General features: G+C 41.5%; 1 protein-coding gene across 1 annotated transcript in view; it reads left to right on the forward strand.

The window, feature by feature from the left end:
• The first annotated feature begins 1,213 nt into the window (after positions 1 to 1,213).
• Positions 1,214 to 14,392, forward strand: part of FAM169A (family with sequence similarity 169 member A) — a 39,074-nt gene continuing 25,895 nt past the window's right edge. The window contains exon 1 of the mRNA XM_044446690.1: positions 1,214 to 1,292. The gene's annotated coding sequence lies outside the window, so the exon portion shown is untranslated. The remainder of the gene's footprint in view (positions 1,293 to 14,392) is intronic.

The raw sequence follows: 14,392 nt of genomic DNA on the forward strand, positions 1-14,392 counted from the left end.
TTATCAATATTCTCTTGAACACTGGCATAAAAAGGTTACATTTCTTCCTCTTCAGCATCTGTTGTTGGAGTGTAGACTTGGATGGTGATTATTTTGATAGGTTTTCTGATGAATGTAATTCAGTCAGACATGGAAAGGCAGTCTAAGTCTTATGGGTTCTATATGTCAAAACCCTTGACTACAGATTTAGCAGAAATCAACTTAAGTTGTATTTACCTCTGTGTGCATGTCTAGGATTGTGCAACAGCATCAGCTCAATATATCTTTACTGGAATACCTCACTTCCAAAATTCAGCTAAAATCGTGCTTTCAAGGAATTTACATCCTTTCTTAGAGAAAAATGTGCCTTTCTCATCTTGGAATAATCCTATCTAAATTATGGATTTTTTTAAACATAAAGGAATGTTTAAACATTTGTTCTTTATTTTTGTCATTAACTTGTTTTTTTAATGGAATGTATCATTGTGGTGAGAAAATGCTCTTAAGAGCCAGCCCTCTCTTACTGACAAATGTTTCATCAGCGCTCAAATTTTGATGCACTTCCCTGTACAGCTTAAAATACAAAGGCTAGGCACTATCATTAATATCATGGTTTCCCCCACCGTAACCAAACAGAGAATGCAATGCTGTCATCGCCGAATTCTTTGCTTGTTTCAATCACTGTGTTCCTTTGCTGCCTGCACGACACTGGCACCCATCACTCCTACTGCTCTCGCCACTATTTGCAGCCATTGCTAGAGAGCACTGCAGCAACACATCCACGTTTTATCATCATCCTGAAAATAAATGTCTCCGCTTTTTAACACGGCTGATATTACGCCATCAGTTCCCCTCATTTTGCATTGATACATCGTTCACACAGCTGTGCTCTGGAGCACTACAAATGAATGACTCGGGTTGATGTTTGGCTATAAGGTCTGGTTTGTCCGCAGATGTCTTTTGTTGTAGCAGCCGCAGCAACACCAGCACCGTCTTGCGGGTGGGATGTTCACTGAGGAGGGACAGAGGCAAAAGAGGCTGGAGTGGGTGCAGCTGAAGGCTCCAGACATTGCAGAATGAGTGCGTCAGAAACACGGAGAGGAGAGGGGAGAACAGAAGGGGAGGGACGGCGATGATGAGATCAGGCGCCCGGCAGCAGCAGCAGCGTCGGCGGCAGCGACAGCACAGAGAAGCAGAAGGTGAGCCTAGGTGGACCCCTAACCAGCGCCGCCCCTCTCCACCCACGACCATCACCCACCGCCCTTTTTGCTGCACGTTCCCTTGCGGTCCCAGAGGACATAGATTTGGCCGAGGTGAGTGAATGACGTCGGGGACATCGCAAGAGATGGGCAGCCTCGCGCGCAGGACAACCTGCTGGTGCAGCCGCTGATGCTTGCCAGTCGCCTCCCCCTTCTCCCTGGTAATCTAGGCCTGCCTCGGTGGGCACTGGGTATTCCGGCAAAGGGAGGCTGAATTCACAGCAGTTGCTAGGAATCTGGGTGTGCGAGAAGCACGGTGCAGCTCTGAGCTCCTTTCTCGGCTGCATTTTTCCCGACGTGCAAACCAGGTGGGGGGCGCCGGCTGCTCGCGTGTGGCTTTTATTTATTTATTTTCAATGCGCGCGCCCGCCCTCTCCATGTTGCCGAGGTCTTTCTGCGTCTGTCTTTCTCGTGCGCGCGCGCGCGCATGCAAGCGCCGGGAGACCCTGCGTATCTCGGGGATTCATCTGGGCGTCGCGCCTGCGTTCCCCACCCTCTTGCGAGGGGTCACTGCGCGAGCTCCCCCCCCCCCCCGCATCTCCTCCGGAGATTTTCCTTGCGCGCCCAGCCCCTCATTGAGCGTCTTCTCCGGCAGCGTCAGAACGCGGCGTGCGCGCGGAGCCTTTTCATGCCGGCCTCAGCTGGGCAGAATGAATTAAATCCGCCCCCTCCGGGCAGAGCAGTTTCTTTCCGAGCGCGGTGCCGTTTTTATCAAGCGAAAGGTAGGCAATATGGTGGGAGGCGGTAGGGAGTGGCTGCCCGCCCGACCCTCTCAGCTCGCCGAGGTTCGCTTTTCTGTTCGAGTGGATCTGGCCCCCTGCCTCCCCCTCTTCTTGCTCTCGCGCCGTGGTGTGGCGTAGGCCTGCACCGGGGGGGGGGGGGGGGGCCTTTTCATTCCATGGACGTCTCTCTAAGCCGTGGGGGGGAGGGTGCGGGGAACGTCGGACTCATATTTTCGAAAATCCGTGCATGGTGTGTGGTATCCCTAAATGCTGACATCAGAGGATTGTGTGTTTACTTTGCCTCGGTGAATTGTTCACCTGAAGGTTTTAGGTAGGCTCTGCCAGGGTGCGATCGTGTCAGTTTAGACAAGGAAGTCCTGGAATTCTCAGCATGTCGCAGCCAGTGGATATAAGACTTTTTCCTGTTTAACCATGCATAGGATAGCTCCCTTAACAATTTAGTATTGGGATTGGGGAAGTGGGGTGTCTCTCACCACACTTATCTGATAGCCCATTTCTATGAATGAACCCACTGGATTTGATAAGACTGATTCCCAGGCAGTTATCACGAGGAGGGAAGGAAATGCCCATTCCTAGCAGTTCTTGGGGCCTGCAGTTCAAGGAACTGCCTATCTAACCTGCCTCAGCATTTATATCTGTTGCTGTTGTTGTTAGTCGAGAAGTCGTGGGCGACCCATCGCGACCCCATGGACAACATTCCTCCAGGCCTTCCTGTCCTCCACCATCCCCCAGTCCACTTAAGCTCACACCAACTGCTTCAGTGACTCCATCCAGCCACCTCATTATCTGCCGTCCCCTTCTGCCTTTTTTGAGGGCATCAGTACCTGCAGAGGCCTGTTTGTTGGTGGGAGGCGGAAGGTCTTTCACCTTTGTCCCCTCCAACTTATGAAGTGTGCTTAACAAAAATTATGGTTGACTTTCATTCTCTTTGCCTGTTGAAAGAGTGTAAACATGCATCTTTTCAGTTTGGCCTTTAAAATGTGTAGTACTTGATATATAAATATTTAAGCTGCTTGTTTCTATTGATGTAAAGCTTTTTAAAATGGTTTTGCACTGCCTTGATGACTTTTTAGCAGGTAAAGTTCCATGGAAATGTTAATAATACATACTATCATTACTCTCTGATTGTAAGGTAAATGCTGTCTAAGGAAGTCTAGGCTCTTGAGTCTTGTATACACATTTGTAATACTATTTTGTTTTTATTGTGGTGTTCCATACGATAATGGATCTCATACTTTTTGTCTAGTAACACAGTATTGTGTACTATGTTGCTGTGTATCGCAGTGTGATGGATAGCACCATATGGGGACATCATGAACTCAGGGCATGATGCTGTGTATGTTTAGGCAAGGTAAAGGTCTATGACATGAGCGTATTGGAAGTTCTTGGTCTTTGTTCCTCTGTGTATCTAGGATTGCTTCTTAGGAACATGTGTCTAAAGTTGTCCTCCTTGAGCTCCTTCTGTTGGTGTATTAGGAACATTATCTCTAATACAGGAGATTTGTGCTCCCTTACCTTAGCTGTTATCAAAGGGACAAACCATCTGTTTGTCAAACCCTTTTAAAAACAACTTTCATATAAAAACTGTTGCAAAAAGATACTTTATAGCATATTTTGCTTTACATGTATTTTATATCCTCTCCACCTTTTTAATCAAATTTTCCAGGCAAAATTTCATTTAAAAATTTAAAATAAATATTCTGCATTTTGTCTCAAAGTTTGGGGCACTCTATACTTTGAAGCACCTTTTTGACCACATCACATAACTTTTGCTCAGTTTTTAGAATTAAAAGAGAATTCTGCAACAATAGGAAATGTAATTGTAAGAATGTTGATACAAATCTATGCCCTCTGGACATTGGTGGGAGCTTAATACAAGCAGATTGATTTAACTTAAAGGGCTTGGCTTTTTTAAACAGCAATGCTGTGAATCATTGCAATGGCATGAAGGCCTGTTTTCTTGTACTTTAGAACCATGCACACTGATAGTATAATTTTAAAGTATGTGAGTTGTATTAAGTGTAAAGACTTAAATGCATACTAACATCTTGAAATTCAGGGTGCATGAATCGCAAAACTTGAGTTCTCTGAGTTCCACCTCAAAGCTTGTTCTGACTAAAGTGTGTATCAGCTTGCAAGCTTACTTTTATCTTTTTACATGAAATTATGTGTGTATTTTTGTGTACATTTCCCCAAATTTACACTTCAGTTGCATTCTTTTTCCATTGATTAAAGTGTATTTGTGTGCATATTTCCAAAGTACACATTTTTCATGCATGTTTTTAAAATCTGTGCATGCTGTCAAACAATATTGTTCTGCAGATCATACCATAAGCTTGAAATGTACAGGTTTTGACTACGTTTTGTGTCTGAGTCTATTCAGTCCTGAAAGTCTGATTTTATAAATGATCTGAAACAAATTTCTCTTGTGTCCCAACTTAAAACAGAAGATGGAATCTCCGAGGGGGAATTTATGCCTCTTTGTACTGAGCATCCTCTAGCTGTTATATAGAAGAAAGTTATGAGTACATATTTAAAAAGCATGGTCTTATGATCCCAGCTAAGTGGTAGAACATGTGCTTCGCATGCAGAAGGTCAATTCCCTATCCTGACCTAGAGTAGGAAAATCTCCTTGAAACTCTGGAGAGCCACTTCCAGCTGGTGTTGACAACACTGACTAGATGAGTGAATGGTCTGATTCAGTATAAAGTAACAGACCCTGCTGGTCCGTTCTGCTTTTTGATCACCTAAAACATTAGAAGGTGCTCTTATGGAATGTGCAGAGACATTGACCAACATACGGAATTTTCATCTAGCTCTTTAACGGCAACTGAGGAACTGAATGTTACTTTCTCATCTTCAAACCCTTTCTGTTAACTTTAATAGTCATGATAATTTTGACTGAGGTAGCATATTTGGACACTTTAATTTTTGAAGAATACCAACCACTTGAATCAAAATTATTTTTCTAGCCTTTGGTATGAAGAATAGAATTGAAAAATTTGTCCTGGAAGAATTATTTTTTGTTGACCTTGTAAAATCCCTACATGTTGTAAAGGATTTTGGAAGATGTTTTAGGGTGCATTCTCAGTGTATATGAGTTTGGTGGAGAGTCTGTTAAACTTAGCAGTATGAAAGCCTGGACCCTTCACCCCAGAAAAAATCTCCAGGGGTCTGTTGAGGACTCTCTGGAGCCTCCCCCTTCATTGTTTGCATAGAAACCAGAGAAACACTGAAAATTATCTGTGAAACATTTTCTCTTTTGGAATAAGCAGAATGCTTCTTAAGACAAATGTTTAACATGCTTAAGATGTTGAGTATGAAGCTTGTCTTCTGCAGGAATCTACAGTATTTAGAGAAGGATAAGTCCTGTCTGCTATAGATGTAACACAATGAGCACACAGGGCTTTTGTTCTGTGTGATTTGCGCTTTGCCTTCTTCTGATGGCCATTGATACAGGCTGGAGATATCAGCTAGAAGTTCTTCCATCTGCTTTTTTTTTTTTTTTTTTGAACTGGCCCCTTTCCTGTGGTTGACCTTTTCACCTTTCCTCTCCACAGACTGACACCGATATCCTAAAGTAGTTTGCAGCCCTTTCTGTATTGGTGTTTTTGAAATTTTGCTTGTACAGAGCCTCCTATTGAAGTTGTACATTCTTACTTAAGAAGAAGTTCCACATAGCAGAGAGGGTAAGCATCCATAGAAAGGTTCAGTGGACATAATAATTGCAAAATATTGATTATTTAATTTATCTGTTAAAAGAATCTATAAAAATCCCTTCATCTTTATGGCTACACCAGGGCAGTATTCATGATAATTGTGAATATAAATTGCAATAGAAACAAAAATAGTATAATATTATATGCTAAGTAAATTATAAATGATGCATTTCATATACAAGTGCATGCTCCATGTTTTTCAGATTTGGCCAAGATTTCTATATTTTCCCTAAATGGCATCAACAGCCAGAGAGAACAGTGTTTCTTCCTGTGGCTTAATTTTTTTTTGTAAATTTTATTACTCTGGTCAGGCCTAGTAATATTGATTAGGGACATATCCAGAACAAAGCTCATCAGAAGCTGGCATGGTTGGGAGCCTGCTGGAAAACATTGATAAGAGTGCTCCAGAGTTGCTGCTCATTACCATTGCAGCCTGCTTGGCCATCTGACTAGAGCTCTGGCCCAGGCAGTGCTTGTGAGGAAGAGGGACAGTAGGTACCGCTGCATACTTGCTCACTGGCTCTGTGCAAGCATGTTGAAGCGATGAGGAGGAGAAATGGCAAGTAGAGACAATGATGGTGAGAAGGCAGATGCACTGAGGGAGGGGGGCCATTGAAGTTGTCGTGCCCAAGGGCATTCAGAAGCTTCTAGTTGCACACAGAACAGTAATTTTCAACTTTTTCAGATCTGGGATCCAAATTTAGCCCAAAGATACCTTTCTGGGGCCCACTTATTGCTGCATGTTTATATGGAATTGTTGCTGTTGCCACTCACTTTGGATCAGGCAGTCAGATGTGTTTCTTGATTCACCGATTGAAGAACAGTGAGTCGAAACACTCTGACACGTACTTTTAGTGTTTTGTGAGATAAGGAAGATCAATATTGGTGAATAAGCTTCATTTATTTACTTACTTGGTGAGGGGGGCCTTGCTGATCTGCCCTGGAACCCTGGAGTTTCACAGAACTCTGTAAACTATTGAGCTAGAAAACCAAGTTAATCATTAGGGGATGTAGTTGTATCGTATAGTTGTGTTTACATCAGGGCTGCTCATGGACCGCCACAATATGGCTCAGAATCTTGGAGTTCCCTTGAGAGGTGGGACTTAGGAGCCCATCACCTTCCTACTATCACCAATCTTCCTGTGCGTGGGCAAATCCCAAGATTCCTCATCCCCTTGTTATCTCCAACCTCACATCCACCCTCCCCACTTTGACACAGTTCTACAACTTTGTTTTATAGTTCTGGAAGAATTACGTTTACTTCTGGGTTTGTGCTTTGTGATTCATGAATCTATGACTAAAGATAAATTATTAACTTCAGCAACAACTGTCATTTGTAGATCCTAATTATTCCTTTTAGAAAACTTCCCTAGCATAAGCTGTGTGACCACATTGCACACACCACCTTCTCTTTATCCAGTTACACCCTGTTCAAGAGTGGCCTTGTTGACACTCCAGAGAAGCCTTTCAGGTGTACAGGTGAGGGTAATAAGAGCAGATAATTAATAAACCTTTCTCTGAACTAGCTTAATTTGTGCTAGGAGCAGTGGAATGATACATAAAGATAAATATGCATGCAGCTCTGAAAAAAGGTTTAAAAGTTCTGTTGGACTGCCTTCCTAAAGCTTGAAAAAAAGAGAAAAGTGTAGCGGCTGAACCAGCATTTGGTTTGCTGTGTTGTCTGTCTTTTGGTCAGTCAATCAGACTGTGAACTTGGGAGGAAGCCAGGTTCATCCCATGGCTGAGGAATGTGCTGTGAGCTCTCTTTATAGTCTCTCTTTGTTTTTGGTCCTTATTATTGGTCCTTTATAGTCTCTCTCTGTTTTTGGTATGTAACCAAAATCAGCCAGTTACACATGTGCAAATTCATTGGTGAAAACCAGGATTGTCAAGCTTTCATGGTGCATTTGGGAAAGGAATAGCATGGGACTCTTCTTTGCCAAATATTAATTGCTGTTGATCTGTAAGCTGGAAAAGACCCAGTTTGGCGGTGAGGACAATATTTGTTTTCAAATGAAATACAAATGAAAATCCTATAAAAATCGACATAGATCAAATCAGCATCAGAAGCAGCACAAGAATGGTTTTCAAACCAGCATCAACAAAAATATAATAGGAAGCTACCACAAAAAATCAAAAAAAGTTTCACAGAGATAAAACCGCTTTAAGATGCAAATGGCATCAGGAATATAAACAACTTTAAAAGCTTGTAAAAATAAAAAGAACTTAGCCTGGCACCAAACAGAGAGTAGGGTAGGTCCCAGGTGGGGATGGCATTCCATAACTGAAGGGCTCTCACTAAGGCTTGCTCAGGAGTAGCCACTTGGAGCAGCCATGAATGGGACATCCCAAATCTGACTAGAGCTCACCAGTGGGTGCTGCCCTACAACACTTTTCTTGCAGCAAGGAACCCCCTTACACGGGTTTTATATGGATTTGTCTTTAAGCAGAGGCTAAGGTAGAATGAGGGTGCATCCATTCTTTAAAAAAATCTTTCCAGCAAAGATTAAAGACTTAATGATTTATGGGGCATTAAAAGGACATAACCTACAAATGGATAAATACATGGATATAGATAGATACATATTTTGCTTTATGTAAGACAGATAGGGTATACATTTCATACATACAATTAAATAAATTGTAATTGATTTATTCAAATTCCATATAAGAAAATAATACTTTAAGTTCATTTTTATATTTTTGTTTATATACAGAAATTCATAATGATGAATTTAATAATAAAAAGACTCTTCCAAACACATCTGTTCTTCTGTAACTTTATTGGGATAGGAAAACTTGGAAGGTATAAACCTTCTATAAAGGAGTTATACAAGGTAATTAATGCCCCATGTCAAATTATGTTTGACCCACAGTTCTGGATTCACACATAACACTTTTCCATAGTTAAAACAACTAATCATGTGTTCTCTTTCTGCTTTCATGGTTAACAAACCATCATCTATTAACACAGCTGGGGTTGCACAACATGACAACATAAAATTCAAAGTAGTTGTTTGTGAGCCAGGCCATTAAGATCATGCCATCAATTAAATATGTGTTCCTAGATTCAGAGTTGTTCTGATATCAGAGCAAATGGAAGCTTTGCTTCTGAGATTTTAGGCAATTTATATGTTAGGTAATTTGCATGCACAGTTTGCAGCTGTTCATTAGACTGATGTGCTATTAATATCAGCTGCAGGGTTCCCATTTCAAGCTTCTAAAAGAGTTTAGAATAAGGATGTGTAAGTAGTTGCTTCAACTATGAATGACCTAGCTGCAGTGGGTACCATTTTAAGATTTGTGGGATGGTGGATGTGGCATGCTATTGAATTAGGATTTTTGTTCTGTGACTTGGTTTAACCCAGGAGTTGCTGGGATGAACAGAGTAATGAATGACTGATTCCCATGTGCTTGTTCTATTTATTTTTAATTAGAAACGTGAAAACAGTTTATGGGTTAAATAGCTAGAGCAGCCCAACAACACACAATAGGCAATTGTTGGATTTGTTCTGGGTTTCCATTTGTGTTAGGTACAGTAAACAGTAGAAATACAGAAAAGACTAGTAATAATAACAACAACAGTAAACTGCAAATATTTAGAAAATTATTTTTCACTGGTGTATAAAAGGGGCACATTGTTCTTGCCTATATATAATGTCTGTCCATTTTACTGTGTCTGTATAAATATACATATTATACACACATACTTCATGCATAGTCTGTGGCTGAGATTACATGTTCAGTTTACTGGCTCTGGGCATATTTCTAGTTCTTGTTGTGTGCTGAGATCATGGTAGAAGGACAGCTAAGGCTTCATATCATTTATGTGGGCCTCCCTTGAGTTTAAATCCCCCCCCCCTTTGTCAAACCTTTAAGGAGGCAGCCATGGAAAGGTCTTGACCATAGAAGGGTCCTCCTGTTCTGCTTCTGCGCCACATCCATTTCTGGCCCTATTCTTGCTACAACCTGCTTCCATGGCATTCAAAGTATTTAAACTATTCTGAGCAGCTAAAGAGCCTTTGCATTCATCAGAACATTAAAGGAGGTTACTATATGTTTTTGTCCATTGCATGAACCCTTTGCCTAGAATGGGACATAATCTAGATTAATATAACTCCCATTAAAATCATACTCCACCAATTACACTCAATATTAATTTTGGATTCCAGGTACTCCAAATAATTTTACCTTTTTTACAACTGAGAAGAATTTTTGAGCATTAGGGCATTATACACTTTTTTGACTGAAGTGTGTGTGTGTGTGTTGAAAAGTCTCCCGAGACCACCCTAGCAATAAACCCTGCTGGTTTAGTTGTTGGGAAAGCAACTAATGGTGTACACAACTGATGGCTGGGATCACCGTGGGTGGTTGCCTCCTTCCTCTCCCCATTTGCTTGTTGGTTGTCCTGCCAGTATCCCAGGGGTTACTGTGGGAAGATCAGGTAGTCTCCTTCCTTCTTGCTCCCCTCCCCCATATATATATGTATGTATGCATGCATGTATATATGGGGGAGGGGAGCAAGAGAATATAGAGAGAGAGGATTGTGAAAGCCAGCTTTTCCCCATTTTGACAGCCCCTTCCCTACCACTGGGGGCTGGTGCCAGCTGTTGGGCAGTTTGGGGGCAGCTGGCACTGATGGTCAGCTTGGGAGCTGCTTGACAAGAGCAGCAAGATATGTTTTTTTTTCTTTTAATGCTCTGGCCAGTCAGTCCAGTAGCTGATTCTCTATAACCAAGATGTGGCTGGTCTGTCAGGATTTGCAGAGTGGTGCACCGCCTTGCAAGTAGGAACTGCAGGAGGCTCCAGAAAAGGCTATTCAGTCCTGCCCAGCTTTGCCTGAGCAACATGGATTTAGCATGTCTTCAGTTGGGTCTTGATTCATGCCTGTTCCTGACTTTGCCTTTGTTTCCGGTCCTGCTGCACCTTGCTGGTATCTGACCCTAGGCTGTTCCTGACTTTGCTTTCAGCTCTGGACCTACTAATGCCTTGCCAACTTCTCCATCTGCCTCCATCTCCCCTGGTCCTGGTGTTCCATTGAGGATGCCTGTCACTTATGTCCTAGAGCTAGCCCAGTCGCCTGGGTTCAGTGTTATCGTGGGCACAAGGCCTACAACCCATGGATTATTAGGGTTAGGGTTAGGTAGTTAGGTAGACCCACCAACAAACCACCCTGCAGAATTCAGTCTAGGTTTGAATGACACAACTCATTGTGTGTAGTAACCTACAATGGGTTGTGTCATGTGAATGTAGTCATCATCTTTCTTTTACCCCACCTTACAAGGTTAAGGTCTTGTAAGTTAACCTGTTGGTTATCATGCTGGAAACATTCAAGGCAACAAATTTAGGACTAGTTAATTTTATACTATCAAAATATTTAGCGGAATGCTAGACTGATACACTGGAAAAATTAGCTGAGAAAACTTTATGTTGCCTAACTAGTTATTCATCTCTCTCAACTGCTGTGGGAACCATTCATTCATTCATGCTGAAGAGTGGGGTAAAAATACTGTAAATAAATAGTGCCATTTTAAATTCTTATTATAAAACACTAATTAGATAGTAGTCAGTCCCAGTGGGCCAGTAACCATGACTTAGACTTTAACTTGGTAGAAAGTAATTGTCCTTGTACAGTAAAAGAGATCAGTGTTTGTTTTAACATGTGCTTCCAGTCTGCAGTTTTTATTGCATTCCAGGGATGGGCTGACCTTAACTTACAAGCTGCATGAAGGTTCCAGGGCAGGTTTGAGTGGTCTACAGAAAATTGCTCAAGTTCTGATAAATGTTCTTGATTCCTTTGTGTGTACACGCATCTCCATGTACACAGACACCCAATGAATTACTAAATCCCTAAGTAATAGGATGTTTTAAAATGTTGTGAAAAATAATTAGTCTTGGGGTCATTTTATAGGTATTCCTATACTTACTGTGCAATCTTATGCATGTCTACAAAAAAGCAAGTCTCAATGAGTTCAGTGCTGCACAACAATGTTGTGTTTAAATGTTCTTCAGCTGACATTAGGCATCGATGACTTATTAGCTGCATCTGGGGGCCAGTCTAGATGAGATGATGGGATATCTATGTTTGGACCTCATAGAGTTTTTTTTTTTTAAGAAATGCTGTCATGGGTGGCCCATTCTATGAACTCTGTTCTCTGTGAAGTATTTGCTGCAAGGGTGTGGGGAGAACCTATAGGTAGGTGAGAGAGCTTTTTGAAATTTATCAATAACTTAGCTTTATATTGGGCTGATTTTGGAGAAAATTTATGATCTTCATCTGGCCCAGATTTGGAAGTGGGGAGAGCCTAAGTTGGAGCAAATTATGCACAGAGGAAGGGTTAGCTTCTTTCTAGCTCTGATCCAGTCTCTTTCCTCTCTGCCACATGGCTGCTTTTAATTTTCTTGGGAGTTTTGCTATTGTGTTATCTAGTTTGACCGTGAAATACAGGCAGTGCCTGAACTATGAATGTCTGAGTTATGAACAACCCATACTTAGGAATGAATTGCCATACAGCCTATATTTTTAATTTAAAATAAAATTACTGTGTAAAATCATCGTTACCATATAGAGAGAAGAAGCTAAAGGGAAGAGAGGGAGACCTTAAAAACACCTCCTGCCCCATCCATCTGGAGAAGGAAATCTCTCCAGTATTTTCTTGCGGCAAAAAAGAGGCACTGGTGAGTTTGGGGTGGGTGGCTAGAGATGTTTGCAATTTTTCCATTTTCACAGGGATCCTTCTCCCCTAACCCCTCAGAATGTGGAGGATTAAGTATACCTACAAATTCGACTTAAAGGCACACTTCTGTTTTCTCAGGAACAAAACTTGTGTGAAACCAGGGACTACCTATATGCCACTTAGCTGCCTTATGATCTATCTCTGCTCAGTGGTTGGTGTTGAAGAAGTAATTGACCCTTAGGTCATGTTGAATTATTAAGAGGAAACTATCTTTTTGGTGTTATAGGTCAAGAGACATCTTTTTCTCTTTGAGATATATACTAAAAACATAACAAAGTAATTTTCTAGGATAAAACATAACATTTTTACAGATGCTTTGAACATGCCAAAATGACACTATTTTTCAGAAGTCCAAAATAATCTTGCTACTGTGCTTTGAAGAAAAAGTGTCTTGACACAACTTAAAAATATGACATCAAAGAGGAGGAGCTAGGACTGTTGGTTAATTTCACTTTGCATTCAGATTAGAAGCTACTGGTTGTGTCTCTTGCTAATCCACAGCAGCATAAGCTTCTTCCCAGTGATTACAAATAATCTAGCATTAATGGTGCATTGGTGCATTAATCTGGATTGCATGGTAGATATCGACAGCCTATTTTTAAATCAGACAAATGAGGCCTCAAGTCTTACTGTAGTTATTGGCTGTCTGTATTAAGATCTAAGAAGGATCTTGTTTTATTTCCATTCTTTTTAATGTCTCTGTGGAATTGCTGGGAATGGTTGCTTGAGGATATGGAATTTTGACCAGCATGATGATAACCTACCTCTGGGCCTGTTGTTTTATCTGTGTCAGTGTATAGATGTTCGTTCCTGAAAAACTACCTAAAAACATGGCGGAGATGCTTCTGGCAGTGACTTGACTGTGGAAGGGTGGGCATGTCTGTCCAGGAAGTTATTGCATGACTTCTAAAGGAACATGTGTGATTAATATGATGGGTTGTATCCTGTGCTAGTCCTACTTAGAGTAGATCCACCAAAATGAATGGGACTTAAGTTAGACACACTCTGGATATAGCCCATTGAATACAATCCAATTAATTTGTAATGATTTTAAAGATATGACCAATAAGCAAGAATCATGGAGTGGGAAGGCTCTTTGGATATAATCTAGTCTGATTCCTTGCTTGGTGCAGGCTCGACCCTGCAAAGTGAAACCTACAGCCATAGCTAGCTTTCATTTTAAAAGATGTAACGGCTCTACTTGGAGTAGTCATCCAGTCTGTTCTATTTCCTGTGGAAATTCCTTTGGCTAGGATTAAAGGCCTGTCCCTGTTGCTTGATGTGAATGTGGTTACTAAGCCATGGCAGCTTGTTATCATTGGTGTTAATGCTGGCTCATTTTCATGTCTGTTTGTTTATTTTTGCTGTGTGCAGGCCATCTTGATGTCTAAAGCTGATGAGAGTGGCATGTTCAGGTGGCTGACACACCACAAAGCCTATGGCCTGTTGTAGGGTTGTGGGATGGCCACCCTGGCCATGCTCAGACAACTGTGGTCACAGGGGGCTGTGGTGATTGTGTGAACCCAGCCTCTGACTCCCTGAACTTACTCAGTCATACTTAACAATGATTAGCCTTTGTTAAGTGTTCTGAACTTCACTGGGGATTTTCTCAAGGTCCCAGTCAGTCTGTCTGTTCTATCATTTTTTTTGGAATCTCTGCATCAAGTGCTAAAAGAATGTGGACCCCAGGTCAGAACTGTAGTTATCCACTTCAAATTTCATTACAGCAAGAATGTGAAAAGTCTTGGTAATGTAAGCTTTGTTGATGACTTTTCATGCACCACACTTCTTATACAATATTGATTTAGCACTTTCACTCAGGAATAAACACCTATTACCAGTACTAGCAATATGAATACAAACACGGGTTTTTAAGAGGCAGGACTTAATCAGCTGCCTGTTTGGCTTGTAAGACCAAACACAAGTACATAGTCACAGTTGTATGGGCTAGAAAT

Source organism: Varanus komodoensis, unplaced genomic scaffold (assembly GCF_004798865.1).
Source record: "Varanus komodoensis strain SLA01 unplaced genomic scaffold, ASM479886v1 scaffold5, whole genome shotgun sequence".
NCBI classification, from domain to species: Eukaryota; Metazoa; Chordata; class Lepidosauria; order Squamata; family Varanidae; genus Varanus; species Varanus komodoensis.